At 42.5% G+C, this 12,070-nt stretch overlaps 19 non-coding genes across 19 annotated transcripts; all 19 read right to left on the reverse strand.

Annotated features, from left to right (window-relative positions):
* Positions 1 to 612: 612 nt before the first annotated feature.
* On the reverse strand, positions 613 to 684 carry TRNAC-GCA (transfer RNA cysteine (anticodon GCA)). Its single transcript has one exon. It is a non-coding gene; the product is annotated as a tRNA-Cys (tRNA).
* A 569-nt stretch (positions 685 to 1,253) lies between these two features.
* Positions 1,254 to 1,325, reverse strand: TRNAC-GCA (transfer RNA cysteine (anticodon GCA)). Its single transcript has one exon. It is a non-coding gene; the product is annotated as a tRNA-Cys (tRNA).
* A 300-nt stretch (positions 1,326 to 1,625) lies between these two features.
* On the reverse strand, positions 1,626 to 1,697 carry TRNAC-GCA (transfer RNA cysteine (anticodon GCA)). The gene has a single exon. It is a non-coding gene; the product is annotated as a tRNA-Cys (tRNA).
* A 761-nt stretch (positions 1,698 to 2,458) lies between these two features.
* TRNAC-GCA (transfer RNA cysteine (anticodon GCA)) lies at positions 2,459 to 2,530 on the reverse strand. The gene has a single exon. It is a non-coding gene; the product is annotated as a tRNA-Cys (tRNA).
* Positions 2,531 to 3,099: 569 nt separating this feature from the next.
* TRNAC-GCA (transfer RNA cysteine (anticodon GCA)) lies at positions 3,100 to 3,171 on the reverse strand. Its single transcript has one exon. It is a non-coding gene; the product is annotated as a tRNA-Cys (tRNA).
* A 300-nt stretch (positions 3,172 to 3,471) lies between these two features.
* TRNAC-GCA (transfer RNA cysteine (anticodon GCA)) lies at positions 3,472 to 3,543 on the reverse strand. The gene has a single exon. It is a non-coding gene; the product is annotated as a tRNA-Cys (tRNA).
* Positions 3,544 to 4,304: 761 nt separating this feature from the next.
* On the reverse strand, positions 4,305 to 4,377 carry TRNAC-GCA (transfer RNA cysteine (anticodon GCA)). Its single transcript has one exon. It is a non-coding gene; the product is annotated as a tRNA-Cys (tRNA).
* Positions 4,378 to 4,945: 568 nt separating this feature from the next.
* Positions 4,946 to 5,017, reverse strand: TRNAC-GCA (transfer RNA cysteine (anticodon GCA)). The gene has a single exon. It is a non-coding gene; the product is annotated as a tRNA-Cys (tRNA).
* Positions 5,018 to 5,317: 300 nt separating this feature from the next.
* Positions 5,318 to 5,389, reverse strand: TRNAC-GCA (transfer RNA cysteine (anticodon GCA)). The gene has a single exon. It is a non-coding gene; the product is annotated as a tRNA-Cys (tRNA).
* Positions 5,390 to 6,151: 762 nt separating this feature from the next.
* Positions 6,152 to 6,223, reverse strand: TRNAC-GCA (transfer RNA cysteine (anticodon GCA)). The gene has a single exon. It is a non-coding gene; the product is annotated as a tRNA-Cys (tRNA).
* Positions 6,224 to 6,792: 569 nt separating this feature from the next.
* On the reverse strand, positions 6,793 to 6,864 carry TRNAC-GCA (transfer RNA cysteine (anticodon GCA)). The gene has a single exon. It is a non-coding gene; the product is annotated as a tRNA-Cys (tRNA).
* A 300-nt stretch (positions 6,865 to 7,164) lies between these two features.
* Positions 7,165 to 7,236, reverse strand: TRNAC-GCA (transfer RNA cysteine (anticodon GCA)). Its single transcript has one exon. It is a non-coding gene; the product is annotated as a tRNA-Cys (tRNA).
* Positions 7,237 to 7,997: 761 nt separating this feature from the next.
* Positions 7,998 to 8,069, reverse strand: TRNAC-GCA (transfer RNA cysteine (anticodon GCA)). Its single transcript has one exon. It is a non-coding gene; the product is annotated as a tRNA-Cys (tRNA).
* Positions 8,070 to 8,638: 569 nt separating this feature from the next.
* On the reverse strand, positions 8,639 to 8,710 carry TRNAC-GCA (transfer RNA cysteine (anticodon GCA)). Its single transcript has one exon. It is a non-coding gene; the product is annotated as a tRNA-Cys (tRNA).
* A 300-nt stretch (positions 8,711 to 9,010) lies between these two features.
* TRNAC-GCA (transfer RNA cysteine (anticodon GCA)) lies at positions 9,011 to 9,082 on the reverse strand. The gene has a single exon. It is a non-coding gene; the product is annotated as a tRNA-Cys (tRNA).
* Positions 9,083 to 9,843: 761 nt separating this feature from the next.
* TRNAC-GCA (transfer RNA cysteine (anticodon GCA)) lies at positions 9,844 to 9,915 on the reverse strand. Its single transcript has one exon. It is a non-coding gene; the product is annotated as a tRNA-Cys (tRNA).
* Positions 9,916 to 10,484: 569 nt separating this feature from the next.
* TRNAC-GCA (transfer RNA cysteine (anticodon GCA)) lies at positions 10,485 to 10,556 on the reverse strand. The gene has a single exon. It is a non-coding gene; the product is annotated as a tRNA-Cys (tRNA).
* Positions 10,557 to 10,856: 300 nt separating this feature from the next.
* Positions 10,857 to 10,928, reverse strand: TRNAC-GCA (transfer RNA cysteine (anticodon GCA)). The gene has a single exon. It is a non-coding gene; the product is annotated as a tRNA-Cys (tRNA).
* Positions 10,929 to 11,689: 761 nt separating this feature from the next.
* TRNAC-GCA (transfer RNA cysteine (anticodon GCA)) lies at positions 11,690 to 11,761 on the reverse strand. Its single transcript has one exon. It is a non-coding gene; the product is annotated as a tRNA-Cys (tRNA).
* Positions 11,762 to 12,070: the final 309 nt, after the last annotated feature.

A 12,070-nucleotide genomic window follows, 5' to 3' on the forward strand; every position in this document is an offset into this window, starting at 1 on the left:
ATTCAAGAAATGTCTCCCAGCGAGAATTTGAAAAGGCGCGAGTACAACAGATCTCAGGGCCAGTCGAAATTGGGTATACAGAGGGAAAGAGGGAGGGACGAAGGGCAGCACGTTACGGTGGGAGATGTACCTCTTTGGAGCAACCGGAATGCCCTGGTCGATCCGAAGTGCTCACTTGCATATTGTCAAAAGCGGAGATATCTTTGCAACGGAGACACCCTGGGCTAGGGAGACACCCTAACCCTTCTATCTGCCGGACTAAGCTGATCTGCTGGCTTTCATGACAGACTCCATTTCATGTGTCTTCAACTTTACTGCATTATTACAAGCACTTGAAATGTCCCGAAGAGACTTATATTGACAAATCTCTTTTTCACTTTTCTAATCTTCAAATGAACTTCATAGATGAAAAAATTCTCCTTTATTGACATGATAGAATCATGATTTCCAAAATATTTGCCATGGGCTCCTAACGGTTAATTCTAAAAAATCGCCAAAGGATGGCAAGTGCGACCATGCCTAGAGAAGTATCATGTCATTTAGCATTTTCATGATATCATTAGCAGGTTAAAACCAAAAGACATTTTTAAATCTTCAACCCAAACTTGCACAAGGGGGCACTCGGATTTGAACCGAGGACCTCTTGATCTGCAGTCAAATGCTCTACCACTGAGCTATATCCCCCAAGTACACCAGCAGAGCTTTCTAGCCAGTCTGCCTGCTTGCTGACACATAAAGGGCGTTTCTCAGCAGCAAATTTGCTATAAATATAATGAAAGTACCTTGCTGTGGGGCTTCTTCAGTTTCCAAATATGCCTCTGTTCTTCAGCTTTGGAGCCCCATTTTCAAGTAAGTGGCAGTTTTATTCATATGAAAGCGAGGGGAAAAGTGCATTGGGGGCGGCTCTTGGCTTGACTGGGCTTTGGTCTCAGCATTAGATTCCCAGGCAAAGCACTTTCGTCTCATTTTTATCTGCAGAAAATCATACATGTCCTTGAAAACTGGTCTGCGAAGCTGCATAGCAGAGACATAAGTGGAAAGTGCACGAGCACCACTACACTATACTGTAAGTAGGTTTATGATAAATCTTCTGCTAATAGGCTCAATTTAACCTCTCTAGCACTTTATAAACAGGATACCTGTTCTCACTGCTGCAGTCGTGCTAATTTATTTTTACATAACACCTTTGTCTATTCGCAATCCTTAAACGACCCACACAAAGGTTTATCAAACTGTCAAGAGAAACTAGCACAAGGGGGCACTCGGATTTGAACCGAGGACCTCTTGATCTGCAGTCAAATGCTCTAACGCTGAGCTATACCCCCAATCCACAACAAATTGCATGTGAATGAAATGATACAATTACTTGAACCTTGGCCTGCACAGCTGCATAGCAGAGGCATATTTGGAAAGTGCACAAGAATTACTACACTATACTGGGATTAGGTTAATAACAAACTTTCTGCTGTCAGACTCCCTTTAACTTCTCTAGAATTTTACATATGACAAATGTGTTCCCACTGTTGCAGTCGAGTTAATTCATTTTTACATAATAGCATCATCTATTCGTAGTCGTTAAACCATCGACACAACGGTTTTTAAAAGCTTCAAGTGAAGCTCGAACAAGAGGGCACTCGGATTTGAACCAAGGACCTTTTGATCTGCAGTCAAATGCTCTCCCACTGAGCTATACCCCCAACCTTAGGACACTGAGATCGCGAGAAATGTGTAGCCCAAAATACTACCATTAAACGATAGTACTTGACCCAAAGAAAAAGCCCTCGTCTATTTACATGGATGGGGAAATGGAAGTGCTATAAATTTTGGTATGTGATGAAAGAGAAAAATTCAAGAAATGTCTCCCAGCGAGAATTTGAAAAGGGGCGAGTACAACAGAACTCAGGGCCAGTCGAAATTGGGTATACAGAGGGAAAGAGGGAGGGACGAAGGGCAGCACGTTACGGTGGGAGATGTACCTCTTTGGAGCAACCGGAATGCCCTGGTCGATCCGAAGAGCTCACTTGCATATTGTCAAAAGCGGAGATATCTGGGCAACGGAGACACCCTGGGCTAGGGAGACACCCTAACCCTTCTATCTGCCGGACTAAGCTGATCTGCTGGCTTTCATGACAGACTCCATTTCATGTGTCTTCAACTTTACTGCATTATTACAAGCACTTGAAATGTCCAGAAGAGACTTATATTGACAAATCTCTTTTTCACTTTTCTAATCTTCAAATGAACTTCATAGATGAAAAAATTCTCCTTTATTGACATGATAGAATCATGATTTCCAAAATATTTGCCATGGGCTCCTAACGGTTAATTCTAAAAAATCGCCAAAGGATGGCAAGTGCGACCATGCCTAGAGAAGTATCATGTCATTTAGCATTTTCATGATATCATTAGCAGGTTAAAACCAAAAGACATTTTTAAATCTTCAACCCAAACTTGAACAAGGGGGCACTCGGATTTGAGCCGAGGACCTCTTGATCTGCAGTCAAATGCTCTACCACTGAGCTACACCCCGCAAGTACACCAGCAGAGCTTTCTAGCCAGTCTGCCTGCTTGCTGACACATAAAGGGCGTTTCTCAGCAGCAAATTTGCTATAAATATAATGAAAGTACCTTGCTGTGGGGCTTCTTCAGTTTCCAAATATGCCTCTGTTCTTCAGCTTTGGAGCCCCATTTTCAAGTAAGTGGCAGTTTTATTCATATGAAAGCGAGGGGAAAAGTGCATTGGGGGCGGCTCTTGGCTTGACTGGGCTTTGGTCTCAACATTAGATTCCCAGGCAAAGCACTTTCGTCTCATTTTTATCTGCAGAAAATCATACATGTCCTTGAAAACTGGTCTGCGAAGCTGCATAGCAGAGACATAAGTGGAAAGTGCACGAGCACCACTACACTATACTGTAAGTAGGTTTATGATAAATCTTCTGCTAATAGGCTCAATTTAACCTCTCTAGCACTTTATAAACAGGATACCTGTTCTCACTGCTGCAGTCGTGCTAATTCATTTTTACATAACACCTTTGTCTATTCGCAATCCTTAAACTACCCACACAAAGGTTTATCAAACCGTCAAGAGAAACTAGCACAAGGGGGCACTCGGATTTGAACCGAGGACCTCTTGATCTGCAGTCAAATGCTCTACCGCTGAGCTATACCCCCAATCCACAACAAATTGCATGTGAATGAAATGATACAATGACTTGAACCTTGGCCTGCACAGCTGCATAGCAGAGGCATATTTGGAAAGTGCACAAGAATTACTACACTATACTGGGATTAGGTTAATAACAAACTTTCTGCTGTCAGACTCCCTTTAACTTCTCTAGAATTTTACATATGACAAATGTGTTCCCACTGTTGCAGTCGAGTTAATTCATTTTTACATAATAGCATCATCTATTCGTAGTCGTTAAACCATCGACACAACGGTTTTTAAAAGCTTCAAGTGAAGCTCGAACAAGGGGGCACTCGGATTTGAACCAAGGACCTCTTGATCTGCAGTCAAATGCTCTCCCACTGAGCTATACCCCCAACCTTAGGACACTGAGATCGCGAGAAATGTGTAGCCCAAAATACTACCATTAAACGATAGTACTTGACCCAAAGAAAAAGCCCTCGTCTATTTACATGGATGGGGAAATGGAAGTGCTATAAATTTTGGTATGTGATGAAAGAGAAAAATTCAAGAAATGTCTCCCAGCGAGAATTTGAAAAGGCGCGAGTACAACAGATCTCAGGGCCAGTCGAAATTGGGTATACAGAGGGAAAGAGGGAGGGACGAAGGGCAGCACGTTACGGTGGGAGATGTACCTCTTTGGAGCAACCGGAATGCCCTGGTCGATCCGAAGTGCTCACTTGCATATTGTCAAAAGCGGAGATATCTTTGCAACGGAGACACCCTGGGCTAGGGAGACACCCTAACCCTTCTATCTGCCGGACTAAGCTGATCTGCTGGCTTTCATGACAGACTCCATTTCATGTGTCTTCAACTTTACTGCATTATTACAAGCACTTGAAATGTCCCGAAGAGACTTATATTGACAAATCTCTTTTTCACTTTTCTAATCTTCAAATGAACTTCATAGATGAAAAAATTCTCCTTTATTGACATGATAGAATCATGATTTCCAAAATATTTGCCATGGGCTCCTAACGGTTAATTCTAAAAAATCGCCAAAGGATGGCAAGTGCGACCATGCCTAGAGAAGTATCATGTCATTTAGCATTTTCATGATATCATTAGCAGGTTAAAACCAAAAGACATTTTTAAATCTTCAACCCAAACTTGCACAAGGGGGCACTCGGATTTGAACCGAGGACCTCTTGATCTGCAGTCAAATGCTCTACCACTGAGCTATAACCCCCAAGTACACCAGCAGAGCTTTCTAGCCAGTCTGCCTGCTTGCTGACACATAAAGGGCGTTTCTCAGCAGCAAATTTGCTATAAATATAATGAAAGTACCTTGCTGTGGGGCTTCTTCAGTTTCCAAATATGCCTCTGTTCTTCAGCTTTGGAGCCCCATTTTCAAGTAAGTGGCAGTTTTATTCATATGAAAGCGAGGGGAAAAGTGCATTGGGGGCGGCTCTTGGCTTGACTGGGCTTTGGTCTCAGCATTAGATTCCCAGGCAAAGCACTTTCGTCTCATTTTTATCTGCAGAAAATCATACATGTCCTTGAAAACTGGTCTGCGAAGCTGCATAGCAGAGACATAAGTGGAAAGTGCACGAGCACCACTACACTATACTGTAAGTAGGTTTATGATAAATCTTCTGCTAATAGGCTCAATTTAACCTCTCTAGCACTTTATAAACAGGATACCTGTTCTCACTGCTGCAGTCATGCTAATTCATTTTTACGTAACACCTTTGTCTATTCGCAATCCTTAAACTACCCACACAAAGGTTAATCAAACCGTCAAGAGAAACTAGCACAAGGGGGCACTCGGATTTGAACCGAGGACCTCTTGATCTGCAGTCAAATGCTCTACCGCTGAGCTATACCCCCAATCCACAACAAATTGCATGTGAATGAAATGATACAATGACTTGAACCTTGGCCTGCACAGCTGCATAGCAGAGGCATATTTGGAAAGTGCACAAGAATTACTACACTATACTGGGATTAGGTTAATAACAAACTTTCTGCTGTCAGACTCCCTTTAACTTCTCTAGAATTTTACATATGACAAATGTGTTCCCACTGTTGCAGTCGAGTTAATTCATTTTTACATAATAGCATCATCTATTCGTAGTCGTTAAACCATCGACACAACGGTTTTTAAAAGCTTCAAGTGAAGCTCGAGCAAGGGGGCACTCGGATTTGAACCAAGGACCTCTTGATCTGCAGTCAAATGCTCTCCCACTGAGCTATACCCCCAACCTTAGGACACTGAGATCGCGAAAAAATGTGTACCCCAAAATACTACCATTAGACGATAGTACTTGACCCAAAGAAAAAGCCCTCGTCTATTTACATGGATGGGGAAATGGAAGTGCTATAAATTTTGGTATGTGATGAAAGAGAAAAATTCAAGAAATGTCTCCCAGCGAGAATTTGAAAAGGGGCGAGTACAACAGAACTCAGGGCCAGTCGAAATTGGGTATACAGAGGGAAAGAGGGAGGGACGAAGGGCAGCACGTTACGGTGGGAGATGTACCTCTTTGGAGCAACCGGAATGCCCTGGTCGATCCGAAGAGCTCACTTGCATATTGTCAAAAGCGGAGATATCTGGGCAACGGAGACACCCTGGGCTAGGGAGACACCCTAACCCTTCTATCTGCCGGACTAAGCTGATCTGCTGGCTTTCATGACAGACTCCATTTCATGTGTCTTCAACTTTACTGCATTATTACAAGCACTTGAAATGTCCCGAAGAGACTTATATTGACAAATCTCTTTTTCACTTTTCTAATCTTCAAATGAACTTCATAGATGAAAAAATTCTCCTTTATTGACATGATAGAATCATGATTTCCAAAATATTTGCCATGGGCTCCTAACGGTTAATTCTAAAAAATCGCCAAAGGATGGCAAGTGCGACCATGCCTAGAGAAGTATCATGTCATTTAGCATTTTCATGATATCATTAGCAGGTTAAAACCAAAAGACATTTTTAAATCTTCAACCCAAACTTGCACAAGGGGGCACTCGGATTTGAACCGAGGACCTCTTGATCTGCAGTCAAATGCTCTACCACTGAGCTATACCCCCCAAGTACACCAGCAGAGCTTTCTAGCCAGTCTGCCTGCTTGCTGACACATAAAGGGCGTTTCTCAGCAGCAAATTTGCTATAAATATAATGAAAGTACCTTGCTGTGGGGCTTCTTCAGTTTCCAAATATGCCTCTGTTCTTCAGCTTTGGAGCCCCATTTTCAAGTAAGTGGCAGTTTTATTCATATGAAAGCGAGGGGAAAAGTGCATTGGGGGCGGCTCTTGGCTTGACTGGGCTTTGGTCTCAGCATTAGATTTCTAGGCAAAGCACTTTCGTCTCATTTTTATCTGCAGAAAATCATACATGTCCTTGAAAACTGGTCTGCGAAGCTGCATAGCAGAGACATAAGTGGAAAGTGCACGAGCACCACTACACTATACTGTAAGTAGGATTATGATAAATCTTCTGCTAATAGGCTCAATTTAACCTCTCTAGCACTTTATAAACAGGATACCTGTTCTCACTGCTGCAGTCGTGCTAATTCATTTTTACATAACACCTTTGTCTATTCGCAATCCTTAAACTACCCACACAAAGGTTTATCAAACCGTCAAGAGAAACTAGCACAAGGGGGCACTCGGATTTGAACCGAGGACCTCTTGATCTGCAGTCAAATGCTCTACCGCTGAGCTATACCCCCAATCCACAACAAATTGCATGTGAATGAAATGATACAATGACTTGAACCTTGGCCTGCACAGCTGCATAGCAGAGGCATATTTGGAAAGTGCACAAGAATTACTACACTATACTGGGATTAGGTTAATAACAAACTTTCTGCTGTCAGACTCCCTTTAACTTCTCTAGAATTTTACATATGACAAATGTGTTCCCACTGTTGCAGTCGAGTTAATTCATTTTTACATAATAGCATCATCTATTCGTAGTCGTTAAACCATCGACACAACGGTTTTTAAAAGCTTCAAGTGAAGCTTGAACTAGGGGGCACTCGGATTTGAACCAAGGACCTCTTGATCTGCAGTCAAATGCTCTCCCACTGAGCTATACCCCCAACCTTAGGACACTGAGATCGCGAGAAATGTGTAGCCCAAAATACTACCATTAAACGATAGTACTTGACCCAAAGAAAAAGCCCTCGTCTATTTACATGGATGGGGAAATGGAAGTGCTATAAATTTTGGTATGTGATGAAAGAGAAAAATTCAAGATATGTCTCCCAGCGAGAATTTGAAAAGGCGCGAGTACAACAGAACTCAGGGCCAGTCGAAATTGGGTATACAGAGGGAAAGAGGGAGGGACGAAGGGCAGCACGTTACGGTGGGAGATGTACCTCTTTGGAGCAACCGGAATGCCCTGGTCGATCCGAAGAGCTCACTTGCATATTGTCAAAAGCGGAGATATCTGGGCAACGGAGACACCCTGGGCTAGGGAGACACCCTAACCCTTCTATCTGCCGGACTAAGCTGATCTGCTGGCTTTCATGACAGACTCCATTTCATGTGTCTTCAACTTTACTGCATTATTACAAGCACTTGAAATGTCCCGAAGAGACTTATATTGACAAATCTCTTTTTCACTTTTCTAATCTTCAAATGAACTTCATAGATGAAAAAATTCTCCTTTATTGACATGATAGAATCATGATTTCCAAAATATTTGCCATGGGCTCCTAACGGTTAATTCTAAAAAATCGCCAAAGGATGGCAAGTGCGACCATGCCTAGAGAAGTATCATGTCATTTAGCATTTTCATGATATCATTAGCAGGTTAAAACCAAAAGACATTTTTAAATCTTCAACCCAAACTTGCACAAGGGGGCACTCGGATTTGAACCGAGGACCTCTTGATCTGCAGTCAAATGCTCTACCACTGCGCTATACCCCCCAAGTACACCAGCAGAGCTTTCTAGCCAGTCTGCCTGCTTGCTGACACATAAAGGGCATTTGTCAGCAGCAAATTTGCTATAAATATAATGAAAGTACCTTGCTGTGGGGCTTCTTCAGTTTCCAAATATGCCTCTGTTCTTCAGCTTTGGAGCCCCATTTTCAAGTAAGTGGCAGTTTTATTCATATGAAAGCGAGGGGAAAAGTGCATTGGGGGCGGCTCTTGGCTTGACTGGGCTTTGGTCTCAGCATTAGATTCCCACGCAAAGCACTTTCGTCTCATTTTTATCTGCAGAAAATCATACATGTCCTTGAAAACTAGTCTGCGAAGCTGCATAGCAGAGACATAAGTGGAAAGTGCACGAGCACCACTACACTATACTGTAAGTAGGTTTATGATAAATCTTCTGCTAATAGGCTCAATTTAACCTCTCTAGCACTTTATAAACAGGATACCTGTTCTCACTGCTGCAGTCGTGCTAATTCATTTTTACATAACACCTTTGTCTATTCGCAATCCTTAAACTACCCACACAAAGGTTTATCAAACCGTCAAGAGAAATTAGCACAAGGGGACACTCGGATTTGAACCGAGGACCTCTTGATCTGCAGTCAAATGCTCTACCGCTGAGCTATACCCCCAATACACAAAAAATTGCATGTGAATGAAATGATACAATGACTTGAACCTTGGCCTGCACAGCTGCATAGCAGAGGCATATTTGGAAAGTGCACAAGAATTACTACACTATACTGGGATTAGGTTAATAACAAACTTTCTGCTGTCAGACTCCCTTTAACTTCTCTAGAATTTTACATATGACAAATGTGTTCCCACTGTTGCAGTCGAGTTAATTCATTTTTACATAATAGCATCATCTATTCGTAGTCGTTAAACCATCGACACAACGGTTTTTAAAAGCTTCAAGTGAAGCTCGAACAAGGGGGCACTCGGATTTGAACCAAGGACCTCTTGAACTGCAGTCAAATGCTCTCCCACTGAGCTATACCCCCAACCTTAGGACACTGAGATCGCGAGAAATGTGTAGCCCAAAATACTACCATTAAACGATAGTACTTGACCCAAAGAACAAGCCCTCGTCTATTTACATGGATGGGGAAATGGAAGTGCTATAAATTTTGGTATGTGATGAAAGAGAAAAATTCAAGAAATGTCTCCCAGCGAGAATTTGAAAAGGGGCGAGTACAACAGAACTCAGGGCCAGTCGAAATTGGGTATACAGAGGGAAAGAGGGAGGGACGAAGGGCAGCACGTTACGGTGGGAGATGTACCTCTTTGGAGCAACCGGAATGCCCTGGTCGATCCGAAGAGCTCACTTGCATATTGTCAAAAGCGGAGATATCTGGGCAACGGAGACACCCTGGGCTAGGGAGACACCCTAACCCTTCTATCTGCCGGACTAAGCTGATCTGCTGGCTTTCATGACAGACTCCATTTCATGTGTCTTCAACTTTACTGCATTATTACAAGCACTTGAAATGTCCCGAAGAGACTTATATTGACAAATCTCTTTTTCACTTTTCTAATCTTCAAATGAACTTCATAGATGAAAAAATTCTCCTTTATTGACATGATAGAATCATGATTTCCAAAATATTTGCCATGGGCTCCTAACGGTTAATTCTAAAAAATCGCCAAAGGATGGCAAGTGCGACCATGCCTAGAGAAGTATCATGTCATTTAGCATTTTCATGATATCATTAGCAGGTTAAAACCAAAAGACATTTTTAAATCTTCAACCCAAACTTGCACAAGGGGGCACTCGGATTTGAACCGAGGACCTCTTGATCTGCAGTCAAATGCTCTACCACTGAGCTATACCCCCCAAGTACACCAGCAGAGCTTTATAGCCGGTCTGCCTGCTTGCTGACACATAAAGGGCGTTTCTCAGCAGCAAATTTGCTATAAATATAATGAAAGTACCTTGCTGTGGGGCTTCTTCAGTTTCCAAATATGCCTCTGTTCTTCAGCTTTGGAGCCCCATTTTCAAGTAAGTGGCAGTTTTATTCATATGAAAGCGAGGGGAAAAGTGCATTGGGGGCGGCTCTTGGCTTGACTGGGCTTTGGTCTCAGCATTAGATTCCCAGGCAAAGCACTTTCGTCTCATTTTTATCTGCAGAAAATCATACATGTCCTTGAAAACTGGTCTGCGAAGCTGCATAGCAGAGACATAAGTGGAAAGTGCACGAGCACCACTACACTATACTGTAAGTAGGTTTATGATAAATCTTCTGCTAATAGGCTCAATTTAACCTCTCTAGCACTTTATAAACAGGATACCTGTTCTCACTGCTGCAGTCGTGCTAATTCATTTTTACATAACACCTTTGTCTATTCGCAATCCTTAAACTACCCACACAAAGGTTTATCAAACCGTCAAGAGAAATTAGCACAAGGGGGCACTCGGATTTGAACCGAGGACCTCTTGATCTGCAGTCAAATGCTCTACCGCTGAGCTATACCCCCAATCCACAACAAATTGCATGTGAATGAAATGATACAATGACTTGAACCTTGGCCTGCACAGCTGCATAGCAGAGGCATATTTGGAAAGTGCACAAGAATTACTACACTATACTGGGATTAGGTTAATAACAAACTTTCTGCTGTCAGACTCCCTTTAACTTCTCTAGAATTTTACATATGACAAATGTGTTCCCACTGTTGCAGTCGAGTTAATTCATTTTTACATAATAGCATCATCTATTCGTAGTCGTTAAACCATCGACACAACGGTTTTTAAAAGCTTCAAGTGAAGCTCGAACAAGGGGGCACTCGGATTTGAACCAAGGACCTCTTGATCTGCAGTCAAATGCTCTCCCACTGAGCTATACCCCCAACCTTAGGACACAGAGATCGCGAGAAATGTGTACCCCAAAATACTACCATTTAACGATAGTACTTGACCCAAAGAAAAAGCCCTCGTCTATTTACATGGATGGGGAAATGGAAGTGCTATAAATTTTGGTATGTGATGAAAAAGAAAAATTCAAGATATGTCTCCCAGCGAGAATTTGAAAAGGCGCGAGTACAACAGAACTCAGGGCCAGTCGAAATTGGGTATACAGAGGGAAAGAGGGAGGGACGAAGGGCAGCACGTTACGGTGGGAGATGTACCTCTTTGGAGCAACCGGAATGCCCTGGTCGATCCGAAGAGCTCACTTGCATATTGTCAAAAGCGGAGATATCTGGGCAACGGAGACACCCTGGGCTAGGGAGACACCCTAACCCTTCTATCTGCCGGACTAAGCTGATCTGCTGGCTTTCATGACAGACTCCATTTCATGTGTCTTCAACTTTACTGCATTATTACAAGCACTTGAAATGTCCCGAAGAGACTTATATTGACAAATCTCTTTTTCACTTTTCTAATCTTCAAATGAACTTCATAGATGAAAAAATTCTCCTTTATTGACATGATAGAATCATGATTTCCAAAATATTTGCCATGGGCTCCTAACGGTTAATTCTAAAAAATCGCCAAAGGATGGCAAGTGCGACCATGCCTAGAGAAGTATCATGTCATTTAGCATTTTCATGATATCATTAGCAGGTTAAAACCAAAAGACATTTTTAAATCTTCAACCCAAACTTGCACAAGGGGGCACTCGGATTTGAACCGAGGACCTCTTGATCTGCAGTCAAATGCTCTACCACTGAGCTATACCCCCCAAGTACACCAGCAGAGCTTTCTAGCCAGTCTGCCTGCTTGCTGACACATAAAGGGCGTTTCTCAGCAGAAAATTTGCTATAAATATAATGAAAGTACCTTGCTGTGGGGCTTCTTCAGTTTCCAAATATGCCTCTGTTCTTCAGCTTTGGAGCCCCATTTTCAAGTAAGTGGCAGTTTTATTCATATGAAAGCGAGGGGAAAAGTGCATTGGGGGCGGCTCTTGGCTTGACTGGGCTTTGGTCTCAGCATTAGATTCCCAGGCAAAGCACTTTCGTCTCATTTTTATCTGCAGAAAATCATACATGTC

Source organism: Leptodactylus fuscus, chromosome 1 (genome assembly GCF_031893055.1).
Source record: "Leptodactylus fuscus isolate aLepFus1 chromosome 1, aLepFus1.hap2, whole genome shotgun sequence".
Taxonomy (NCBI): Eukaryota; Metazoa; Chordata; class Amphibia; order Anura; family Leptodactylidae; genus Leptodactylus; species Leptodactylus fuscus.